The 20,051-nt window shown below is 43.0% G+C and overlaps 1 protein-coding gene across 1 annotated transcript in view; it reads right to left on the reverse strand.

The window, feature by feature from the left end:
• Positions 1–20,051, reverse strand: part of znf407 (zinc finger protein 407) — a 470,331-nt gene that overhangs the window by 415,514 nt on the left and 34,766 nt on the right. The gene's annotated exons all lie outside the window — the stretch shown is intronic.

Consider the following 20,051-nt stretch of genomic DNA (forward strand, 5'->3'; position numbering starts at 1 on the left):
AGGCCATGGTTGCCTATTGCAACCCAAAAGAGTCCATTAAGATGTTCCATTTCCAACAGCTCTCCTCTTGGCGAGCAAGAAAAAGAAATCCTAAAATAATTTCAGAAAATGTTTAACATGATTTAACATTTTGGAGATGATGTACATTACAATCCTGCAAGGAGACATTACAACTATATAAGCAATTGGGATACCTAAGCACCATATGGAGCATTAATTTAGCGAGGTAAAAGAAACACTTTAACCAGCTGCAGCAAAATATCTACAAAAGTCTCAGTGTAAATCACACATTTGCACTAAACTCAATATTTGTGCTAATTGAGATAAATTTTGCACTTTAATTTCTGAATGTAGGTCAGGACTCAGGGGCTGCAAGTGAAGAAATAAAACCGTGCACAGATATCCTTTATAGCAAACTAACTTATACAACTTCACTACTTGGCCACAAGCAGCTTGCTATCCTAATCCCATTTTTATGCTTTTTTATACTGTTTGAAAGACGACAACTTCATGTTTGAAATTAGTAAGATTCAAATTGACAAATCCTTTCAATTTCTAGATAATGAAATTAGTTCACAGATTTCCCGGTAATTACATATACCATGGGCCTTTTTGTTCCAACTGGGGAGCTGAAAGTCGGAGTTGCATTCACAATGAGGGAATGTTTGGCCTCTGCCATATTTGTACCAAAGTCTCAAACTCATCTACCTCCTTAATTAACTCTAGACTTGACTATTCTGATGCAGTCCTGGCTGGTCTCCCACATTCCGCTTTCCATAGGTTATTGAAAACTCTACTGCAGCAAATACCATTGACACATCGCGCTCGTGCCTGCTGACCTATATTAGCCCCCAGTCAACTAGCACTTTGATTTCAAAATTCTCACCCTGGTTTTCAAACCCCTCCACAACCCCACCTCTCTCCATCTCCGTAATCTCCTCCAGCCACAAAACCAACAAAGATACCTGCGCTTCTCTAATTCTGATCTCTTTTAGCGTACTCAATTTCAGTCATTGCACTATTGATGGCTGTGTATTCAGCCGCCTTGGTCCCAAGCTCTGGAATTTCGTCCCTAAATCTTTCCATCTCTCCATCTGCTTTAGCACAATCATACCTCTTTGATCATCTGATCTAATACCTTTTTATAGGTTTAGGTGTCATATTTTGTTTGACATGCTCCTGTGAAATACTTTGAGACTTTTTATTCCATTCCACGCTCATTACAAATTCAAGTCGCTGCAGTTCACAAGGCACAAGTTTATGGTTCCACTCCACTCATTTAAAATAATGATTGGCCACTCAAATAATATCTAACATTTAATCTAATATCTAATCATTTAAAATAATGATTGACCACATTAATTGGCCACTCAAAGGCCTCAATAGACCCGAAGGGTGGGATCCCAAATGCCTCCCCCACCTCCCCCATAAAACTTCAGACATGACAGGCAGTGGGAACACTGGATTTTATGTGCCCACCCAGCCCCTTCTAACCTGCCAGTGGTAAACTCTAGCCCAAGATGTAGACATTAAATACAATTTGAAAATAAGCCATTTTGAAATACAAAGATATCTGCTTATATTTTGACCTTTTAGGACAATTTAATGTGAAGTTTTCATTAATTTTTCTGCCAATTCAAAATCATCAGTCAGTTCCTTAAGCTGAACAATGACCTGGGGGTATATTTACTAGCTAATTACGCAATAACATGTCCCAGGCCTCTTGTAGTAGGGCCTTTCATTGGACTGGACTCCGCGATCTAACATCTGCCATTACCTTTGATTCTCCCATCTCCTGCAAAGCAAGCTGCTGCATACTCCACTGAAATGCAGCCAAATGTAAACCCAGAAACTGGTTACAAGAAATACATGAGCATGAATGTTTTCCAAAATTGAGACAGAATCTATTTCACATTAATTTCTTCAAAAAGTCACCCAGTTAACAGATTAATCTCATTCTTTGGACTAGCAGTCCTGAAACTAAACATCACCATCCTCCTTATTCTAAGCCACATGAATTTGTGCCTCAACCAGGAACAACTCACAGCTCAACTTCAGCTGGAAGAGAAGGGAAGATACCTCGACTGCAACCATTGCTTCCAAGCCGGTTGCAGCCTGGGAGAGAGGCAGAAATGGGATTGAGAGAGTTAAAGGGAGAGAGAGAAAAACATTGAAAGAGACAAGGGGAGGAAAAAAGGACAGAGGGAGAGAGAGGGAGAGAGCAGCAAAATGAATATTTGTACCTTCCCCCAGTTCCAAGGATTGGCTCATTAAGTTGCCACTTCAGATGAAGAACCTACCCTGTTTAGCAGGGCCCCATGCTGTGCTCATTAAATGATAACAACTTTAACATTACTGGTTCAAATATCTTTGATGTGGATATGCCGGCATTGGACTGGGGTAAACAGTATAAAGTCTGACAACACCAGGTTTAAGTCCAACCGATTTATTTGATAGTAGACTCACTAGCTTTCGGGGTTAGTCCCTTCGTCAGGTGAATGGAGAGTTCTGGCTCTGAGGCCAGAACTCTCCATTCACCTGACGAAGGGACTAACCCCGAAAGCTAGTGAGTCTACTATCAAATAAATCGGTTGGACTTAAACCTGGTGTTGTCAGACTTTTTATCGAATATCTCTAGCAGCTGGGGAACCATCCCCTTTATCGCAAACTAATTTGATATGCAGGGAACACAATTCTGTTAACTACCCTGCCTGGTACTCAAGCTAATCAACATCCTAGATTTTTGTGTGTTTCAGAGTGCTATCCACTTGTGGAGCAAATTGAAATCTCATAGCAACAGCTTCATCTAAATTAAGCCAAATTCCTCTCTCAGAAAAATAGGCAAAGTTATGAAACTTGGAGAACTCTTGAACAAGAATTTGAGACAGCTGGTTGATTTTTCACCCCCCCCAAATTGGTGGCACTTGTAATGATAAATGAGAATGTTAGAAATAATATAGGACCAACACATATAAAATATGATATGAATTTGCATTCCTATTGTGCTTTCAATGTACTAAAACATCACAAGACTCTTCACAGGAGTATTCTTAATCAAAATTGGGCACTGACCCCCATCAGGAGATATTAGGACAGATGACCAAAAGCTTGGTTCAATACTTAGGGTGTAAGGAGAATCTTAAAAGGAGGAAAGAGAGCTAGAGGGGTGGAGAGGTTTAGGGAGAGAATTCCAAGGTTTATGATCTAAGCAAGTTAAGGCCATTATGGTGAAGCAAGGAAAATCAGGGATGCACAAGATGCCAGAATTGGAACGCAGAGATTTAAAAGTTTGAAGTTGGAGATTACAGAGACAAGGAGAGAAGTGAGGCTACGGAGGGATCCGAAAACCAAGACGATTATTTTGAAATAGAGGCGTTGCGACGTGAGGAGCCAATTCAGGTCTAGGGAAATAAGAGGAGACAACAGAAAGAAATAAGGGAAAATACAAGGGAAAATAAAAGGACAATGTGCCTACAGAACAGAAGTTCTAAAGTGTTTTAATTATAGGGAATTTAGTTGCCAAAATTCAATCGTTGGGACTGGCAGGAGACTGCAAGATTCAGGGGTCCCATCAGTACCTGCGAGCACATGAGATGCCTGCGGCATATTTCTGTTTTCCTCCCAGTCACTCCATATAAACAAATGAACTAGGAGCAGGCCTCTTGTGCCTTCTCTTCTATTCAATAAGATCTCAGCTGATCTGATTGTAGCCTCTTCTCCACATTCTCCTTACCCTCATAACCTTTAACTCTCTTGTTAGTCAATAGTCTATCTACCTCTGCCTTAAAAATAGTCAATGATCCTGTTTCCAGCGCTCTCTGAGGAACAGAGTTCCAAAGATTCACAACCCTCAGAGAAAAAAGTTCTTCTCACCTACAACTTTAACAGGAGACCCCTTATTCTTAACATGTGCCCCCTAGTGTTAGTCTCTACCACACAGGGGAAAACATCCTTTCAGCCTCTCAAGTCCCCTCAGGATCTTGTACATTTCAATAAGATCACAATCTTCTAAACTCCAATGGATACAAGCCCAGCCTGTCCAACCATTCTTCATAAGATGCGCACCCACCCCCCTGACCCCCACCTCCCAACCCTGCTTCTAGCATATTTTCTTCAATCAGGAGAACAAAACTGGACACAGTTGTGGTTGCCATTTATAACCCTGTTCAACAACTACCTCCCTGATGCAGGTCTAAACTGGCTTCCTTGGCATTTCATTTGTCACCATAATTGAGGGTGTATTAGTTTATTTGAAATAATTCAGTGAATGAGTGATAGCACGACAGTTGCAGGTAGACAAGAAAGCCAGAGAAATTCACACTTCCCAATTTTATTCCCTGAATCTCCCTCTAGCTTCAGGAGCAGGGAGTGGTTGCATTATTCGACCAAGGAAATTAGAGAAGGTGAGCAAGGATTACAGCAAAGAAACTGGAACAGTCAATATGGATGGGAAAGAAGGAAGAAATGCAAGAGGAGGTAGACATTGAAGGCAAAAATGTAGAGACTGAATAGGAGCCACAAAATTGGTAAGGAACTTAATCCCCAATCAGTGTTACATGCATTTTTAGCATTCACCAAATGAAGTAAATCTCAGAGTGTAACAGGAATATTGATATTCCAAGTGTCATTTGAATTTGAATCTTGGCATCTAATTAAGGAAATGTTTTTTGGAAAAATTAGTAACATCCATTAATTCTAGATAATTACTAATTCACCTTGGCATCACCACTCCCCATTTCTTGGACCTCCTGCCCTATAACCCTCCATCCTCCAACTGTGGTCTCTGGCACATCTCCATATTTCATTGCTCGACCATTAATAGCCTTTAGCTGTCCAGACCAGAAGCTCTAGAATTCCCTTCCTTTCTATTTCTCACTCCTCATTTCAGGTGCTCCTTAAAACCTACCTCTTTCCCTAAGCTTTGGATCATCTGCTCTAGTATCACACATAACTGCATCAAATTTTCATTGCTAATATTCCTGCAACCTGCTTTGGAACTCTTTACTATATTGTAAGTGCCACATCAATGGAAGTTGGTGTTCTCATGCATACATAATAGAAAATCAGCCAGCACTTTCTCCCTGGGCATATGTTTTAAAGGACAATATTAGCTTTATAGATATCACATGACATAGCAGGATAATGCTGCATCTCAGGTGGTAGCAGCGTCCCCTCCCAAGTCAGAAGGTCTTGGGTTCAAGTTCCACTCCAAAGACTCGAGCACAAAAATCAAAGCTAACACCCAATCACAGCACTGAGGAATTGCTGCACTGTCAGTGGTGCCTTCTTTTAGATGAGTGCTTTACACCAAAGCTCCATGTGCCCTCTCAGGTGGATGTAAAAGATCGCCTGGTACTATTTGAAATAAGAACAGGGGTATCCTGGCTAATATTTATCCGTCAATCAACATCCAAAAACAGATCGCCTGGTCCTTATCACTTTGCTGTTTTTAAGATTCCTGCGTGTACATACTGGCTGCAGCATTTTTTACATTACAACACCGACTACACTTCAAAATGCTTCCTTGACTGAGAAGGGCTTTGGGACTTCCTGAGGCTGTTTGAGGCTCTATAAGAAAGCAAGTCCTTTTTCATTTCTTTGTTAGAATGAAGGCTGAAACCAGTCAATCAATCACAAATTATGTGCCTCAAAATTCCAAAAGTTCAAAAGGGTTAATTCAGCATTTACTAGAAGAAACCGATACCAGGCATCGCTCAACAAAAAAATCAATAAAAATCCACAAGTCTCCTTTGTATTAGACAAATATGCTATGGTTTTTGCAGCATTATGAAAAGGTCTCTGTTTCATACCAAGCACCATAAATAATGCCTGACTCCCATGAAAAAAGGGATAATTTTTCTTTAAGTAATGGATATCTCCGCACATTTTTACACTCCTACATTGATTGCCTACCAATTCCACTGTATATGAAAGTGTTTACAGAACCAATTATAGATAAGAATAAACAGCATACAATTACATTTTAAGAATGACAATGCTAATTACCCAGATAGAAATGCTCACAATTGTTTCAGTAATTTTAAGTGATTTTTAGATGTCCAATTATCTTGTATTTGAGAAAACAAAATGGTGCTAAACATTTTGATGAAAAGTAGGTTATTACGACTGTCATAGTTCCAAGGCAGTACATGCATTCCATTGAGCTGTTGTCAAGTGAGTTTAATGTTTACTAATTGATTATTAAACAAATAAGGACTATTAATTCCATTTATTCAAGGAAATACAATTAAACTAGTCATCCAACCACCTCCTATCCCCCCTCCAACCCAAAATGCAACCTTTCAACTTCCAATGTTAAAGCTGGTTTACAAATTCTTTCCTGCAAATCAGTGTGGAGTCATCAGCTAATGACATTGCACAGTTTTCAAACTTTGACTTTTCTCACAAACCCGTTAGGTATCAGAGTTGTGCTTGAGAAACATGGAAAAGTATAAGATGGTCAAACACTATTTCTTCCGAGAAAGCTGCTTAGCGTTCAACGTTTTAACTGAGGAAGCACTGAGCTGAGAAATTATTTATTCTGCAATGCAACACTTTCCACAGATTCATTAAGCTGCTAGCAATACTTGTGAATGTTCAGAATTAAAAGTGCATTGGCTGGCAAGAAATCTCTATGCAAGAGAGCACCAGAATGCTAAAACTCATCTGTAATAAGTTAAATGACACCACTCCAAAAACAAACTACAGCAGATGCTAAAAATGCTAGAAATGCTCAGCATTGATGGCAGGATCTGCAGAGGCAAACAAAGTTAGTGTTGCAGGTTATGAGTTTTCATCAGAAACGGCCAGAGGAAATGTTGTCAACCTGAAACTTTAACTCTGTTTCTCTCTCTACAGATGCTGCCAGACCTGCTGAGTATTTCCAGAATTTCCTGATTTTTAAAAAAATATTTAATGACATTGCAACTTAATCACAGCCTACCTGTTTGGCAGGGCCAGATAACCCGGATACTTATGGTATGAATGCAGTAACTGTTTCCCCATACTTAGAGCTATGTAGTGCCTTTAATGTAATAAAACATTGCAAGGTACTTCATAGAGGCATTATAGAGTATATGACACTGAATAAAGAGATGTCAGGTTAGATAACCAAAAGCTTTGTCAAAGAGATAGGTTTTAAGTTGTTGATTTGATTTATTATTATCACGTGTAATGGGATACAGCGAAAAGTATTGTTCCTTGCACGCTATATACAGACAAAGCATACCATTCAGAGAATACATAGGGGAGAAGGAAAGGGTAGGATGCACAATATAGTATTGTGGTTACTGATAGTGTGAGGAGAAAGATCAGCTTAATGTGTGATGATAGGACAATTCAAAAGTGTAATAGCAACTCAGAAGAAGCTGTTCTTAAGTCGGTAGGTACGCATTTTCAGACTTTTTTCCTGATGGAAGAACGGAGTATGTACGGGGTGTGTGGGGTCCTCAATTATGCTGGTTGCTTTTCCGAGGCAGCAGGAAGTGTAGATGGAGTCAATGGATGATTTGCGTGATGTTCAAGGCACACTCACAACTCTTTGTAGTTTCAAAGGAAAGCAGGGCAGCAAAGTATAGGGAGAGAATTCCAGGGCTCGGAAACCAGATTGCTGAAGGCACACCCATCAATGGGGAACAATTAAAATCAGAGATATTCAAGAGGACAGAATTAGATGAGCGCAGAGATCTCCAAGGATAGTGCAGCTGGAGGAGATCACAGATTTGGAAGGGGCAAGGCCATGGTGGGATTTAAAAACAACAATAAGAACTTTAAAATCAAGACAATGCTTCACCAGAAGCCAATGCAGGTTAGCGAGTACAGGAGTGATAGGGATACAGGCCTTGCTGTGAGTCAAGATATTGGCAGCAGAGTTCTGGATGACCTCAAGTTTACAAGGATGGAACATGGGATACCAGCCAGGAGTTCACTGGAATAGTCAATCATGTGTGGCGGTAACTAAAGCATGAAGGAGGGTTTAAGCAACAAATGAGCTGAGATGCAGATCATTACTTTTAGTCATCCTGGCATGGCAGGAAACAAAAAAAGAACTCATGATTAGTAACTCAGATTTACAGGATGTGTCCAGATATGCTACTTAATGTTACAGAAGTTTTAGACATGCAAATAGAAGGGCATCCACTGGCATGGATGGTAAGTCTAAAGTCACATGGTTACTCAGTTTTTGGGTAAAAATGGGAAATAGCTGCTTGCCACCCAGTAACTGGTGTGGTTAACAGTGACAGTGTTGGGCAAGGTCATTCTCAGTATACACATTTTATTTCATGAAAGCCCCTCACAAGGGGTTGGATTAAGGAATTGGTCACAAGGGTGGTGAATAGCACATGTCCAGAACACCAAGGTGACTGGCAATTGCATATTTATGTAACCAACACCTGAACCATTTAACGTGAGTCTTCCTGTCTTTCATCGAATAGGGCTTTCAGTAATCTGGCATAAATTTATCAGACACAGTACATCTTAGTGCAGGTTCTAGGCTTTCGTCCAATAGTTCTAAGAGAGATTTGGCTTTATTTTTTCTTTTTATGTAAACGTTCATGGCATGTGTGTGTTGCTGGCAAGGCCTACGACTATTGCCCATCCCTAATTGTTTGAGATTGCTGACTGCTAAGAGGGTTGACTTGCACAATGAGTTACACCAATCCACCCCAACTCACCATGAAGACCCTCCCACACTTCCTGCCAAGATCTATCCTCCATTCAAATGCTTCCCCCGCTCCCCATCCAGACTTACATCCCATCTAGAGCCCAGACTTTACCCCCAGAATCTGTCCGGACTCTAACCTGCTCTCTGGCTTTTCCCAACCCCTGTCTAGTCTTTGCCCTGCCCTATCCAGACCCACCCATCTCTCTCCATTCACCCATCCCCACCCTTTATTCTCTATTTACGCTACCCTAACCATCCCAATCAGAATGTATTTCAATGCTGCTGAATCCTTCTCCACAATGCATTCAGTTGGAGCTGCTAGTCATTTTTTATCTGACTCAGAGTACGTCAATGTTGTTGCATCTGTGATGACACCCACTTTCACCCAAGTCTTACACTGTATTAACAGGTCAACAACCACGAATCAAGGAAGGCAAGCATGCACAACGTTCAAAAAAAAAGAAACTTCTGGTGCATTATGTATTTCACCTCACTGTTTTACCAACAAATACATAAAAAGGTTAAAGTGCACATGCATACACTATGCAGATATGTGTACTGGTCCAAAACAGTGTCCATTGCTCATATTTTATCTATAAATCAAAATTGCAGTTCATCACACGTGGTTGGCATCACTGTATGCATGCGACAACTGAGGAATAAAAGAAAGTCAAGAGTTCAAATGTAGAAGGTACAAAAAGAGTAGGAGTATTAAAAGTAAGTGAGAAGGCTCCACTCTCACCATTTAAAGGCCAAGAGGTAGAATGTTCAGCCTTGCAGGGAAGGCAAGGGATGGTATTCTATTCCTACCACTCTCAAAACATGACCACAAAAAAATTAGGCTGACTTTCCCAGTACAGTACTGCAGGTGTGTTGTACTGAAGAAGGGGCATCTTTCTGATGAGGCATTAAATCAAAGCCCTGTTCGCCCTCTGGAACCATGGTGCTACTCCAAAGAGCAGTCCCAGCCAATATTTATTCCTTCAGCCATCATCACTGAGACAGATTTTCAGGTAATGTCGCAATTGAGCTGCACACAGGCACAGCCACACAGAAATTGAGGAAGCACCCCGCTGGCTGCTCACAAGATATAACACATACGCAGCCACGTGCATGGAAGGCCACACGCAAAAATAAAATTTGAAGGGAGCATTATCACAATGCTGCTGATGGTAGTTTACTATGTGCAAATTGGCTGCCATGTTTTCTACATTGAACCATGGCTACATGCCAAAACTATTTTATGGGCTGTGAAGCGCTATGGGATGTCATGAGGCAGTGAAAAGCACTATTAAAATTCAAGTATTTCTTCTAGTACAAGGATATTAAGACATTGCCCCACCCAAGGAGGCCATGGCCTAATAATTCAGGATGGAGTAAACATTCAGGAGAGCAATACAGAATGATTAATAATCCACAGTGGGATGGGGAGGGTAAGAGAGATAACCTAAGTTAACAGTTTAATCAATTATCTCACCATTCCTTTCAACAGCAGGTTTGAGACAACAGCACAATTTTAGTATATAACATATTGGCACATATCCTGCTGGTCTGGAGGTAGCTTTCTAAATTTTTTGTGAAGACTTTTTTTTTGTAAATAATTAAGATTTCTTTTGTGTGTTTTAAATTCAGAAAAACACAAGTTTTTTTTAACTATAAACGAACAGCACAGTGTTCCTAATGAGTACTATGGTTATGTTCCACACTCCTTTCAACCCATCATGAAACACAATATTCTAATTCAGCGTCAAGTGCAATCTAAGTAATGATAAACTTATTCGATTCCATAAAGTGTCAAGCAAACTCAGTTTTCAAAATGGTTAATCAAGAAAAGTGAAAATGGTGCAGTAGCAAAAATAAATAGGTAAGTAAATAAATGACATTTATTACACACTTATACCGACATTGCATTGCATGTGGGGCCATCATTGACCTCTGCCTTTGCTCTTACTCTGCCTCATGTCATCCCATAGCACAAATTATTTCATCTAGTGTGCTTAGCCTGGTTGTCCCCTGACTGATTCATGCCATGGGTAAAAAGTGCTCATGATGACTCCCTGTCTTGCCGAGGACGATGTGAGCATACGAGATCGATCACATACTGGGATCATGTACTGGGAAAAGGCTATCGAGCCAGAGCCATAGTTGCTGAGCAGCCAGACCACATCTTAGCTCGTGCGATAATGCCACATTTAACCAGTTCTACCTCAGCCAACAACAATCTACACTTATGCAGCATCTTTAACATAGTAAAATTTACCAATGTGCTATGCAGGAGAGTTATCAAGAAAATTTGACACCAAGCCACACAAGGAGATATTTGGGCAGGTAAACAGCAGCATAAGAAATAGAATCTGGAGTAGACCACTTGGTCCATCAAGACTGTCTTGTGCTTCAACTCCACTTTCCTACCCACTCCCCATATCTCTTGATCCCCTGAGAAAACAAGTCTCTCCCAGCCTTAAATATATTCAATGACAGAGCATCCACAACCCTCTGGGATAGAGAATTCCAAACATTCACAACCATTTCAGTGGATAATTTCTCCTCATCTCAGTCCTGAATGATCAGCCCCTCATCCTGAGACCATGCTCCTGTGTTTCAGATTCCCCGACCAGTAGAAACAATCTCTCAGTGTTTACGCTATCAAGCCCCTTTCATCAAGATCACCTTTTATTTTTCTAAACTCCAGAAAACATAGGCCCAATTTACTCAGCCTTTCATCATAGGACAAGCCCCTCATCCCAGGGACCGATGTAGTGAACTTTTGCTGTACCATCTCCAAAGCACGTATATCCTTCCTTAAAGCACATATATCCTTTCTGGCACAGTAGTTAGCGCTGCTGCCTCACAGTGCCAGAGACCTGGGTTCAATTCCCAGATTGGGTCACTGTCTGTGTGGAGTTTGCACATTCCCCCCCACGTCTGCGTGGATTTCCTTTGGGTGCTCTGGTTTCCTCCTACAGTCCAAAGCTGTCCAGGTTAGGTGGGTTAGCCATGCCAAACTCTCCCTAGTGTACCCAAACAGGTGTCAGAGTGTGGCGACTAGGGGATTTTCACAGTAACTTCATTTGCAGTGTTGATGAAAGACTATTTGTGACTAATAAATAAACTTACCTACTTAAATATAGAGAGCTAAACTGCAAACAGTGTTTCAGTTATGATCTTACCAAGACCTTGTACAACTGTAACAAAGACTTCTTTATTCCTGTACTCCAATCCCCTTGTCATAAAAGCCAGTATGCCATTTGTCTTTCTAATTGCTGGCTGCACTTGCATGCTAATTTTATGCATTCCCTGTGCAAAGTCTCTTTGTACATCAACACTTACAAGTTTCACACGTTTAAAAAAAACTTTTTTTTATTCTGATAACCAAAGTGAATAATGTCACACTTCCATACATTATACACCATCTGCCACTTGTTGTCTATCAGTTTATATCTCTTAGAGTCTCTCTGTGTCCTCCCCACAGCTTAACTTACCATCTAGCTTGGTATCATCAGCAAATGTAGGTAAATTACTTTTTCTCTTTACCCAAGTCATTAACATAGGTCACAAATAGCCGAGGCCCCTTGCAACACTCCATTATTTACTGCCTGCTAATTTTATATCCACTCTCTATTTTCTATCTACTAAGCAATTCTCTACCAATGTTGAAATATTATTCTAACCTCACGAGCCATTATCATGCCTATTGACCTTTTGTTTGGCACCTTATGGAAATACATGGTTTACTATATCTACTGGCTCCCCTTTATCTACCCTAGTAGTTGTATCCTCAAAAAGAACGAAGAAATTTGTCAAGTAAGATTTCCATTTCGCGATACCATGGTGACTTGCTCTAATCATACTGATCAAAAAGGTTGATTTAAAGAAGGAAATATAAAGAAGCAGAAAGGTTTAGGACATAGAACATACAACATAGAAAAACTACAGCATAAACAGGCCCTTCGGCCCACAAGTTGCGCCGATGATATCCATACCTACTAGGCTTACCTATAACCCTCAGTTCTATTAAGTTCCATGCACTCATCCAGAAGTCTCTTGAAAGACCCTATTGAATTTACCTCCACCACCACCGACGGCAGCCGATTCCACTCATCCATTACCCTCTGAGTGAAAAACTTACCCCTGACATCTCCTCTGTACCTACTCCCCAGCACCTTAAACCTGTGTCCTCTTGTAGCAACCATTCTAGCCTTTGGAAAAAGCCTCTGAGAATGCACCCGATCTATATCTCTCAACATCTTATACATCTCTATCAGGTCACCTCTCATCCTTCGTCTCTCCGAGGAGAAAAGTCCGAGCTCCCTCAACCTATCCTCATAAGGCACGCCACCCAATCCAGGCAACATCCTTGTAAATCTCCGCTGTACCCATTCAATTGCTTCCACATCCTCCCTGTAATGAAGCAACCAGAACTGACCACAGTATTCCAAGAGAGGTCTGACTAGGGACTTATAAAGCTGCAACATTATCTCCCGACTCCCAAACTCAATCCCTCGATTGATGAAGGCCAGTACACCATACGCCTTCTTGACCACATCCTCTACCTGCGAGGCCGATTTAAGAGTCCCATGGACCCGGACCCCAAGGTCCTTCTGATCCTCTACACTGCTAAGAGTCTTACCCTTGATATTATACTCCTTCATCCCACTTGACCTGCCAAAATGGACCACGACACATTTATCCGGGTTGAAGTCCATATGCCACTTCTCTGCCTAGCCTTGCATCCTATCTATGTCACGCTGCAACCTCTGACATCCCTCCAAACTATCTACAACACCAGGGAGAAAATTCCAGAGCTTAACAAGCAGGCAGCTGAATGGACAGCCACCAGCGGTGGAACAATTAAAATCAGGGATGTTCAAGTGGTCAGAATTGAAAAAGCACTGATATCTTGGAGATTTGAGAGTCTGGAGGAGGTAACAAAGGTAGGAATAGATGAGGGCTTTGAGGTGCCTGAAAACAAGGGTGGGAACCTTTTTCCCACTGAGGCATTGCTGAGGGAGCCAATGCAGGTACTATAAATGAATAGGGTCTGGTATGAGTTAGGATATAGATGACAGAGTTTTGGATAAGTTTGTTAATGGGGAATGGAAGATGAATGCCCAGCCAGAAGTCTGATGTTGCAATCAAGTCCAGAGGTTACAAAGGCATGAGCTGATGTAGGGATGAAGATGGGGGATATTATGTGGGTAAGAATAGGCAGCATCAGTGATGGCACAGATACGTAAAGCACAGAGCAAAACACATTGATGCATTACCGATAGCAAAGCGTGACCAGCTGTAAAAGTAATTCAATCAATATCAAAGTTTAAAACTGCAAAGAAGTAGAAAGTGTGGGAGTGCCTGCACGAGACGGCGGGGCGGGGCGGGGGCGCGAGAGGGAGTGTGTGTGAACGCGAGAGAGAGCGAGACAGAGAGAGAGACAGAGAGTGAGCATGAGCACGAGTGAATTAGAGTGAGTGTGAGCATGAGAGTGCGAGTGAGTGAAAGTGTGAGACAGTGAATGAGAGTGAGCAAGAGCATCAGCATGAGTGTGATCACGAGCACGACCGAGCATGAGAGAGTGAGCGTGAACGAGAAAGAGTAAGAGTGAGTAAGTAAGTGTGAGGTGAGTAACAGTAAGAGTGGGAGTGGGAGTAAGCGTGAGAGTGTTGGAAAAAAGAGTTATATCTACATAGCACCAACACTTAACTGAAATGCCAAATTGAAAGAGATAAGTAGTCACGCAAGATCAAAGACTGAGAATTGATTCTCTGATACTTTCATGCAGCAAATTTTCAACAATAGTTAACAAATGCGGAGGAGTAGCAGCGTGGGGAGTTAAGTCTGAGAGAGCTAAACAATGAAAACAAAACACACACCCAGGGAAAAAAAGGACAATTTGCAAAAAAAATTATAAATAAAATTGGCAAGTCAACCCAGAATGTTTTGACACATATCGAAGACTGGATTTCAGGGAACGCTATCTGTAAAAAATAAGTTGTCTGAGTCACATGAGGGTCATTTCCGTAATTTTGTTGAAAAAGTAATAAATTCCAAATTTGTAATTCTTTCGTTCCATTACCTAATTTCATGCACTTCTTCATCAAGTAAACCTGAATGCTTTCTCTTACCCCCAACCCAGTCCTTTCCTTGTACGTTTTAATCTGTTCAACCAACCACATTTTAATCCCATCACAGAAAATACTACTGCAATTATTCAGTGATCAATTAGATCTCTTCATGCACAAATCCAATGAGAGCAGCTGCTGTAAGCAGCTGGACGGGGGTAGGAGGCGTAACGGTTTAAAAGGGAAACAAATAATAATAACGGTTGTTCTTTTTCTTTCAAAGTACTCCTTGGTTTTCAGGATTATCTTGCGCATGTCTTTTCTTGTAGTTCAGTTTTCAGAATGTGTTAGTTTTAGAAATTGAATTTTAAATACAAGTTCAGAGGGAGAAGTCCTGGTAAACAACTAGATGTTGGCAAACCATACAGTCTTACTTATCAAAAGAAAACTTGTGTTTACTGGATAAAAATTAAGTAAAAGGCTGAGAGTCATGAAATAGCAGGTGGGCTTAAATAGCTAAAGAACCGGAAGCATGATGTCTGCAATTGTTCCAGAAAGAGATGAGTTAGACGAGTGAGGGAGCAGAGAGTCAGATAAGAAATTACCTGTTAAAAACCTGTTTAAATAAGTTTAAAGCACTTTCGTAGTAAGAACTTACCGTGTAGAACTGTTTAAATCATTTAAAAGCATTTTTGCGGGCTTTTTGTATTTACCGCTTTAAGAATTCTAAGGGAGTGGATAGCAGGGATTTGTGGGTCAGCAGGCTTTAAAACAGCGCCAGGTTTAAAAGGAGGCCTGGTGTAGACAGCGGGCAGCGTCGGACCGGGCAGTGGAGTGAGAGGGAAGCAGAGTGAGCTATTAGGGCTTAGGATCAAAGGGCTAGGGAGAAAAAGAGCCAGGTAAGTTCGTGTTGAAATTTTCAATACTACGACAGTGAATAATGGAGGGGCATGTGATGTGCTGTTTCTGTATGATGTGAGAGCTGGTGGACCCCAAGGTCCTTCCCAGTGACCATGTCTGCAGTAAGTGCAGGTTGCTGGAGGAGCTCCAGCTCAAGGTAGATGAGCTGGCCTCTGAGCTTCAGACACTGAGGCTCATCAGGGGGAGAGGGGGTGCCATTGTCAATGGGGTGCAAGAGACATCCACCCCCCCCTAGACTGGCTAACTCTAAGGGTCAGGAACAAGAGGGGGCTGCTGAGAGGAGGGAGGAGGGTGGGGACCGGAGGAAGGAGGGTGGGGACCGGATGCGTCAGCCTCTCAATCTGCATAACAGGTTTGAGGTTCTTGCTTCCAGTCTGGATGAGAACAAGGGAGGTGAGGTTGGTGAGCAAACTGCACCCAGTACAGTGATGCAGGTGCAGGATATAGGCAAAGAGAAGTTGATAAGGAACGTAGTCATAATTGGGGATAGTGGGGTTAAGGGTATTGACACTGTCCTGTGTCACAATGACAAAGTGCACAGAAGGGTGTGTTGTCTGCCTGACGCTCGGGTCCAGGATGTCACATCCGGGCTGCAGAGGAACCGGGAGTGGGAGGGTGAGAATCCGGTCGTTGTGGTACATGTGGGTGCCAACGACGTAGGCAAAATGCAAACTGAGGATCTGGGGAGGGAGTATGAAAAGCTGGGAATGGAATTAAAAAGTAGAACCGACAAGGTGGTTATATCTGGATTACTACCTGAACCGTGTGCAGACAGGCATAGGGTTGATAAGATTAAGGAAGTGAATGGGTGGCTCAGGGATTGGTGTGGGAGGAATGAGTTTGAATTTATCGGGCATTGGCATCAGTATTGGGGTAGGTGGGACCTGTTCAGGTGGGATAGGGTTGGTCTGAACCGTGCTGGGACCAGAGTCCTGGCGAATCGTGTAAATAGGACTGTAGGTAGGGCTTTAAACTAATTGGGGGGGGGAGGGTGCGAGGGTAGGTGACATTACGGGGTCTAAAGTTAAGGAGAGGGTACAGGTAAGGGAAGAGGCTGAGGATGTCCCGATAATAAAGGGAGTAGGGGGCGTGAGTATGGTTGGTGGCGTTCTGGCAAATAGGGTCCAGGTGAAGGCTGGGATGAAGGCACTTTATCTAAATGCACAAAGCATTCGGAATAAAGTGGATGAGCTGGTGGCGTAGATCAGCACAAATGGATATGATCTGGTGGCCATTACAGAGACGTGGCTGCAAGGTGACAGGGACTGGGAGCTGAATGTCCAGGGGTATCAAGTGTTTAGGAAGGACAGGCAGGAGGAAAAAGGCGGGGGCGTAGCTCTGCTGATTAAGGATAGCCATGTGGGTATGCCGGCGTTGGACTGGCGTAAACACAGTAAAAAGTCTGACAACACCAGGTTTTAGTCCAACAGAGGCCAGAACTCTCCATTCACCTGACGAAGGGACTAACCCCGAAAGCTTGTGAGTCTATTATCAAATAAATCTGTTGGACTAAAACCTGGTGTTGTCAGACTTTTTACTGTGATTAAGGATAGCATCAGGGTGGTAGCAAGGGATGATATAGGAACCAAACAGCAGAAAGTGGAATCGTTGTGGGTGGAGATTAGGAACAGCAAAGGGAGGAAGACGCTGGTGGGTGTCGTCTAGAGGCCCCCAAATAATGATCTGGAGGTGGGGTGGGCTGTTAACACGCAAATAAGTGCGGCATGCAGGAATGGAATGGCGATAATTGTGGGGGATTTCAATCTACGTATTGATTGGTCGACCCATGTTGGACGCGGTGGGCTCGAGGAGTTGTTCTTGGAATGCTGCCGGGATAGTTTCCTTGAACAGTGTGTGTTGGAGCCGACGAGGGAGCGAGCTATCTTGGATCTGGTGTTATGTAACGAGGCGGGTAGAATTAGGGACCTTGTGGTGAAGGATCCTCTTGGGGAGAGTGATCATCGTATGGTGGAGTTTCTGGTGCAGATGGAGGAGGAGAAAGTGGGTTCGCGGACACGTGTCCTTTGTTTGAACAGAGGGGAGTACGGTAGGATGAGAGAAGAATTGGCGAATGTTGACTGGGGGAGCGCGTTGGAAGGTAGGTCTGTTGAGGAGCAGTGGAGGATCTTTAAGGAGATCTTTCTTGGTGCTCAGCAGAAATTTATTCCGATGGTTAAAAAGGACCGTAGGAAGAGAGGTAATAAGCCGTGGATAACGAAGGCGGTGAAGGGAAGTGTTAAATTAAAAGCGGAGGCGTTTAGAGTACCTAAGAGTAGTGGGCGAGAAGAGGATTGGGAGAGGTTTAAATGTCAACAAAGATTGACAAAGAAGTTGATAAAGAAGGATAGGAGAAACTATGAAGCTGGGCTAGCGCTTAATATAAAAAAGGATAGCAAGAGTTTTTATAAATATATAAAAAGGAAGAGGCTGGCTAGGGTGAACGTTGGACCCTTAGAGGATGAGAGGGGGGTCTTAGTGGTAGGGGATGGGGAAACGGCTGAGGCCTTGAATATGTTTCGGTCTTCACGGAGGAGGACGTGAATAATTTGCCGGGTGTTAGCGATGGAAAGATGGTAGGACTGGAGGGTCTCGGTGACATTATTGTTACTAGAGAGGCGGTGCTCGACAGACTGGAGGGACTGATTGTGGACAAGTCCCCAGGACTGGATGGAATGCATCCGAGGGTTCTGAAAGAAATGGCGGAGGTGATAGTGGATGCCTTGGTGGTTATTTTCCAAACGTCGCTGGATTCCGGGGAAGTGCCGGAAGATTGGAAAACGGCTAATGTTACACCGTTGTTTAAGAAGGGTGCCAGGCAAAAGGCAGGAAATTATAGGCCGGTTAGTTTAACGTCTGTTGTAGGTAAAATGTTAGAATCTGTCATCAAGGAGGAAATAGCGAGGCATCTTGAGGGGAATTGCTTGATAGAGCAGACGCAGCACGGTTTCGTTAAGGGGAAGTCGTGTCTGACGAATTTATTGGAGTTCTATGAGGATGTGTCTAGGGCGGTGGATAGAGGAGAGCCGGTGGATGTGGTCTTCCTTGATTTTCAGAAGGCGTTTGACAAGGTACCTCATAAGAGGTTATTGCAGAAGGTAAGGGGGCATGGAGTTGGGGGTAGGGTGTTAGCATGGATAGAGGATTGGCTGTCTAATAGGAGGCAGAGAGTGGGGATCAATGGGTGCTATTCGGATTGGCGGTTGGTGACTACTGGAGTGCCCCAGGGGTCGGTGCTGGGGCCTCAGCTATTTACCATTTATATAGATGATCTGGAGGAGGGAACCGAGTGTATGGTGTCGAAATTTGCTGATGATACCAAGATTGGTGGAACGGCAAATTGCGCGGAGGGTGTGGGGAGTCTACAAAAGGATCTAGATAGGCTGGGCGAATGGGCCAGGAACTGGCAAATGGAATTTAATGTTGGCAAGTGCGAGGTGGTCCACTTTGGTAGGAATAATGGTAGGAAGGACTATTACTTATGTGGCGAAAAACTGCAGCAGGCGACGGTGCAGAGGGACCTCGGGGTCCTTGTGCATGAGTCGCAAAAACCCAGCCTGCAGGTGCAGCAGGTGGTCAGGAAGGCGAATGGGATGCTGGCCTTCATAGCGAAGGGGATTGAATATAAAAGTAGGGAGGTCTTGCTGCAGCTGTATAGGGCATTGGTGAGGCCACAGCTGGAGTACTGTGTGCAGTTTTGGGCGCCACACTTACGCAAGGATATTTTGGCCCTGGAGGGAGTGCAGAGGAGGTTTACTAGGCTGATGCCGGAGTTGAGGGGGTTGAGCTATGAGGAGAGGCTGAATAAACTAGGCTTGTACTCGTTAGAGTTTAAAAGAATGAGGGGAGTTCTCATTGAGACATATATGATGATGAATGGGATGGATAGGATAGAGGTGGAGAGACTCTTCCCGCTCAGAAAGGACAGTAGGACTAGGGGGCACAGCCTCAAGATAAAGGGGGGCGCGGTTTAGAACGGAGTTGAGGAGGAACTTCTTCACTCAAAGGGTGGTGAATCTCTGGAATTCTCTGCCCGTTGAAGTGGTGGAGGCTGCCTCGCTAAATATTTTTAAGACGTGGGTTGATGGGTTTTTGATAAGCGAGGGGATTAAGGGTTATGGGGAGAGGGCGGGAATGTGGAACTGAGCCACGACAGATCAGCCATGATCTTATTGAATGGCGGGGCAGGCTCGAAGGGCTAGATGGCCTACTCCTGCTCCTATTTCTTATGTTCTTATTCCCAGATTAAGGAAAGAGTTCGCTCTTGCAGTGCCAAAGGAAACCGAGCAATTCAAGTTTGCTTCAAGCATAACATATTGTGTCCCAAAATGTGTAGGTTAGATAGATTAGTGGCAGATGAATTGCAGGGATAGGGTGGGGGAGAGTTCCTGGGTAAGATACTCTGTCAG

Source organism: Carcharhinus amblyrhynchos, chromosome 8 (assembly GCF_965287045.1).
Source record: "Carcharhinus amblyrhynchos chromosome 8, sCarAmb.v2.hapA, whole genome shotgun sequence".
In the NCBI taxonomy this organism is placed as follows: domain Eukaryota; kingdom Metazoa; phylum Chordata; class Chondrichthyes; order Carcharhiniformes; family Carcharhinidae; genus Carcharhinus; species Carcharhinus amblyrhynchos.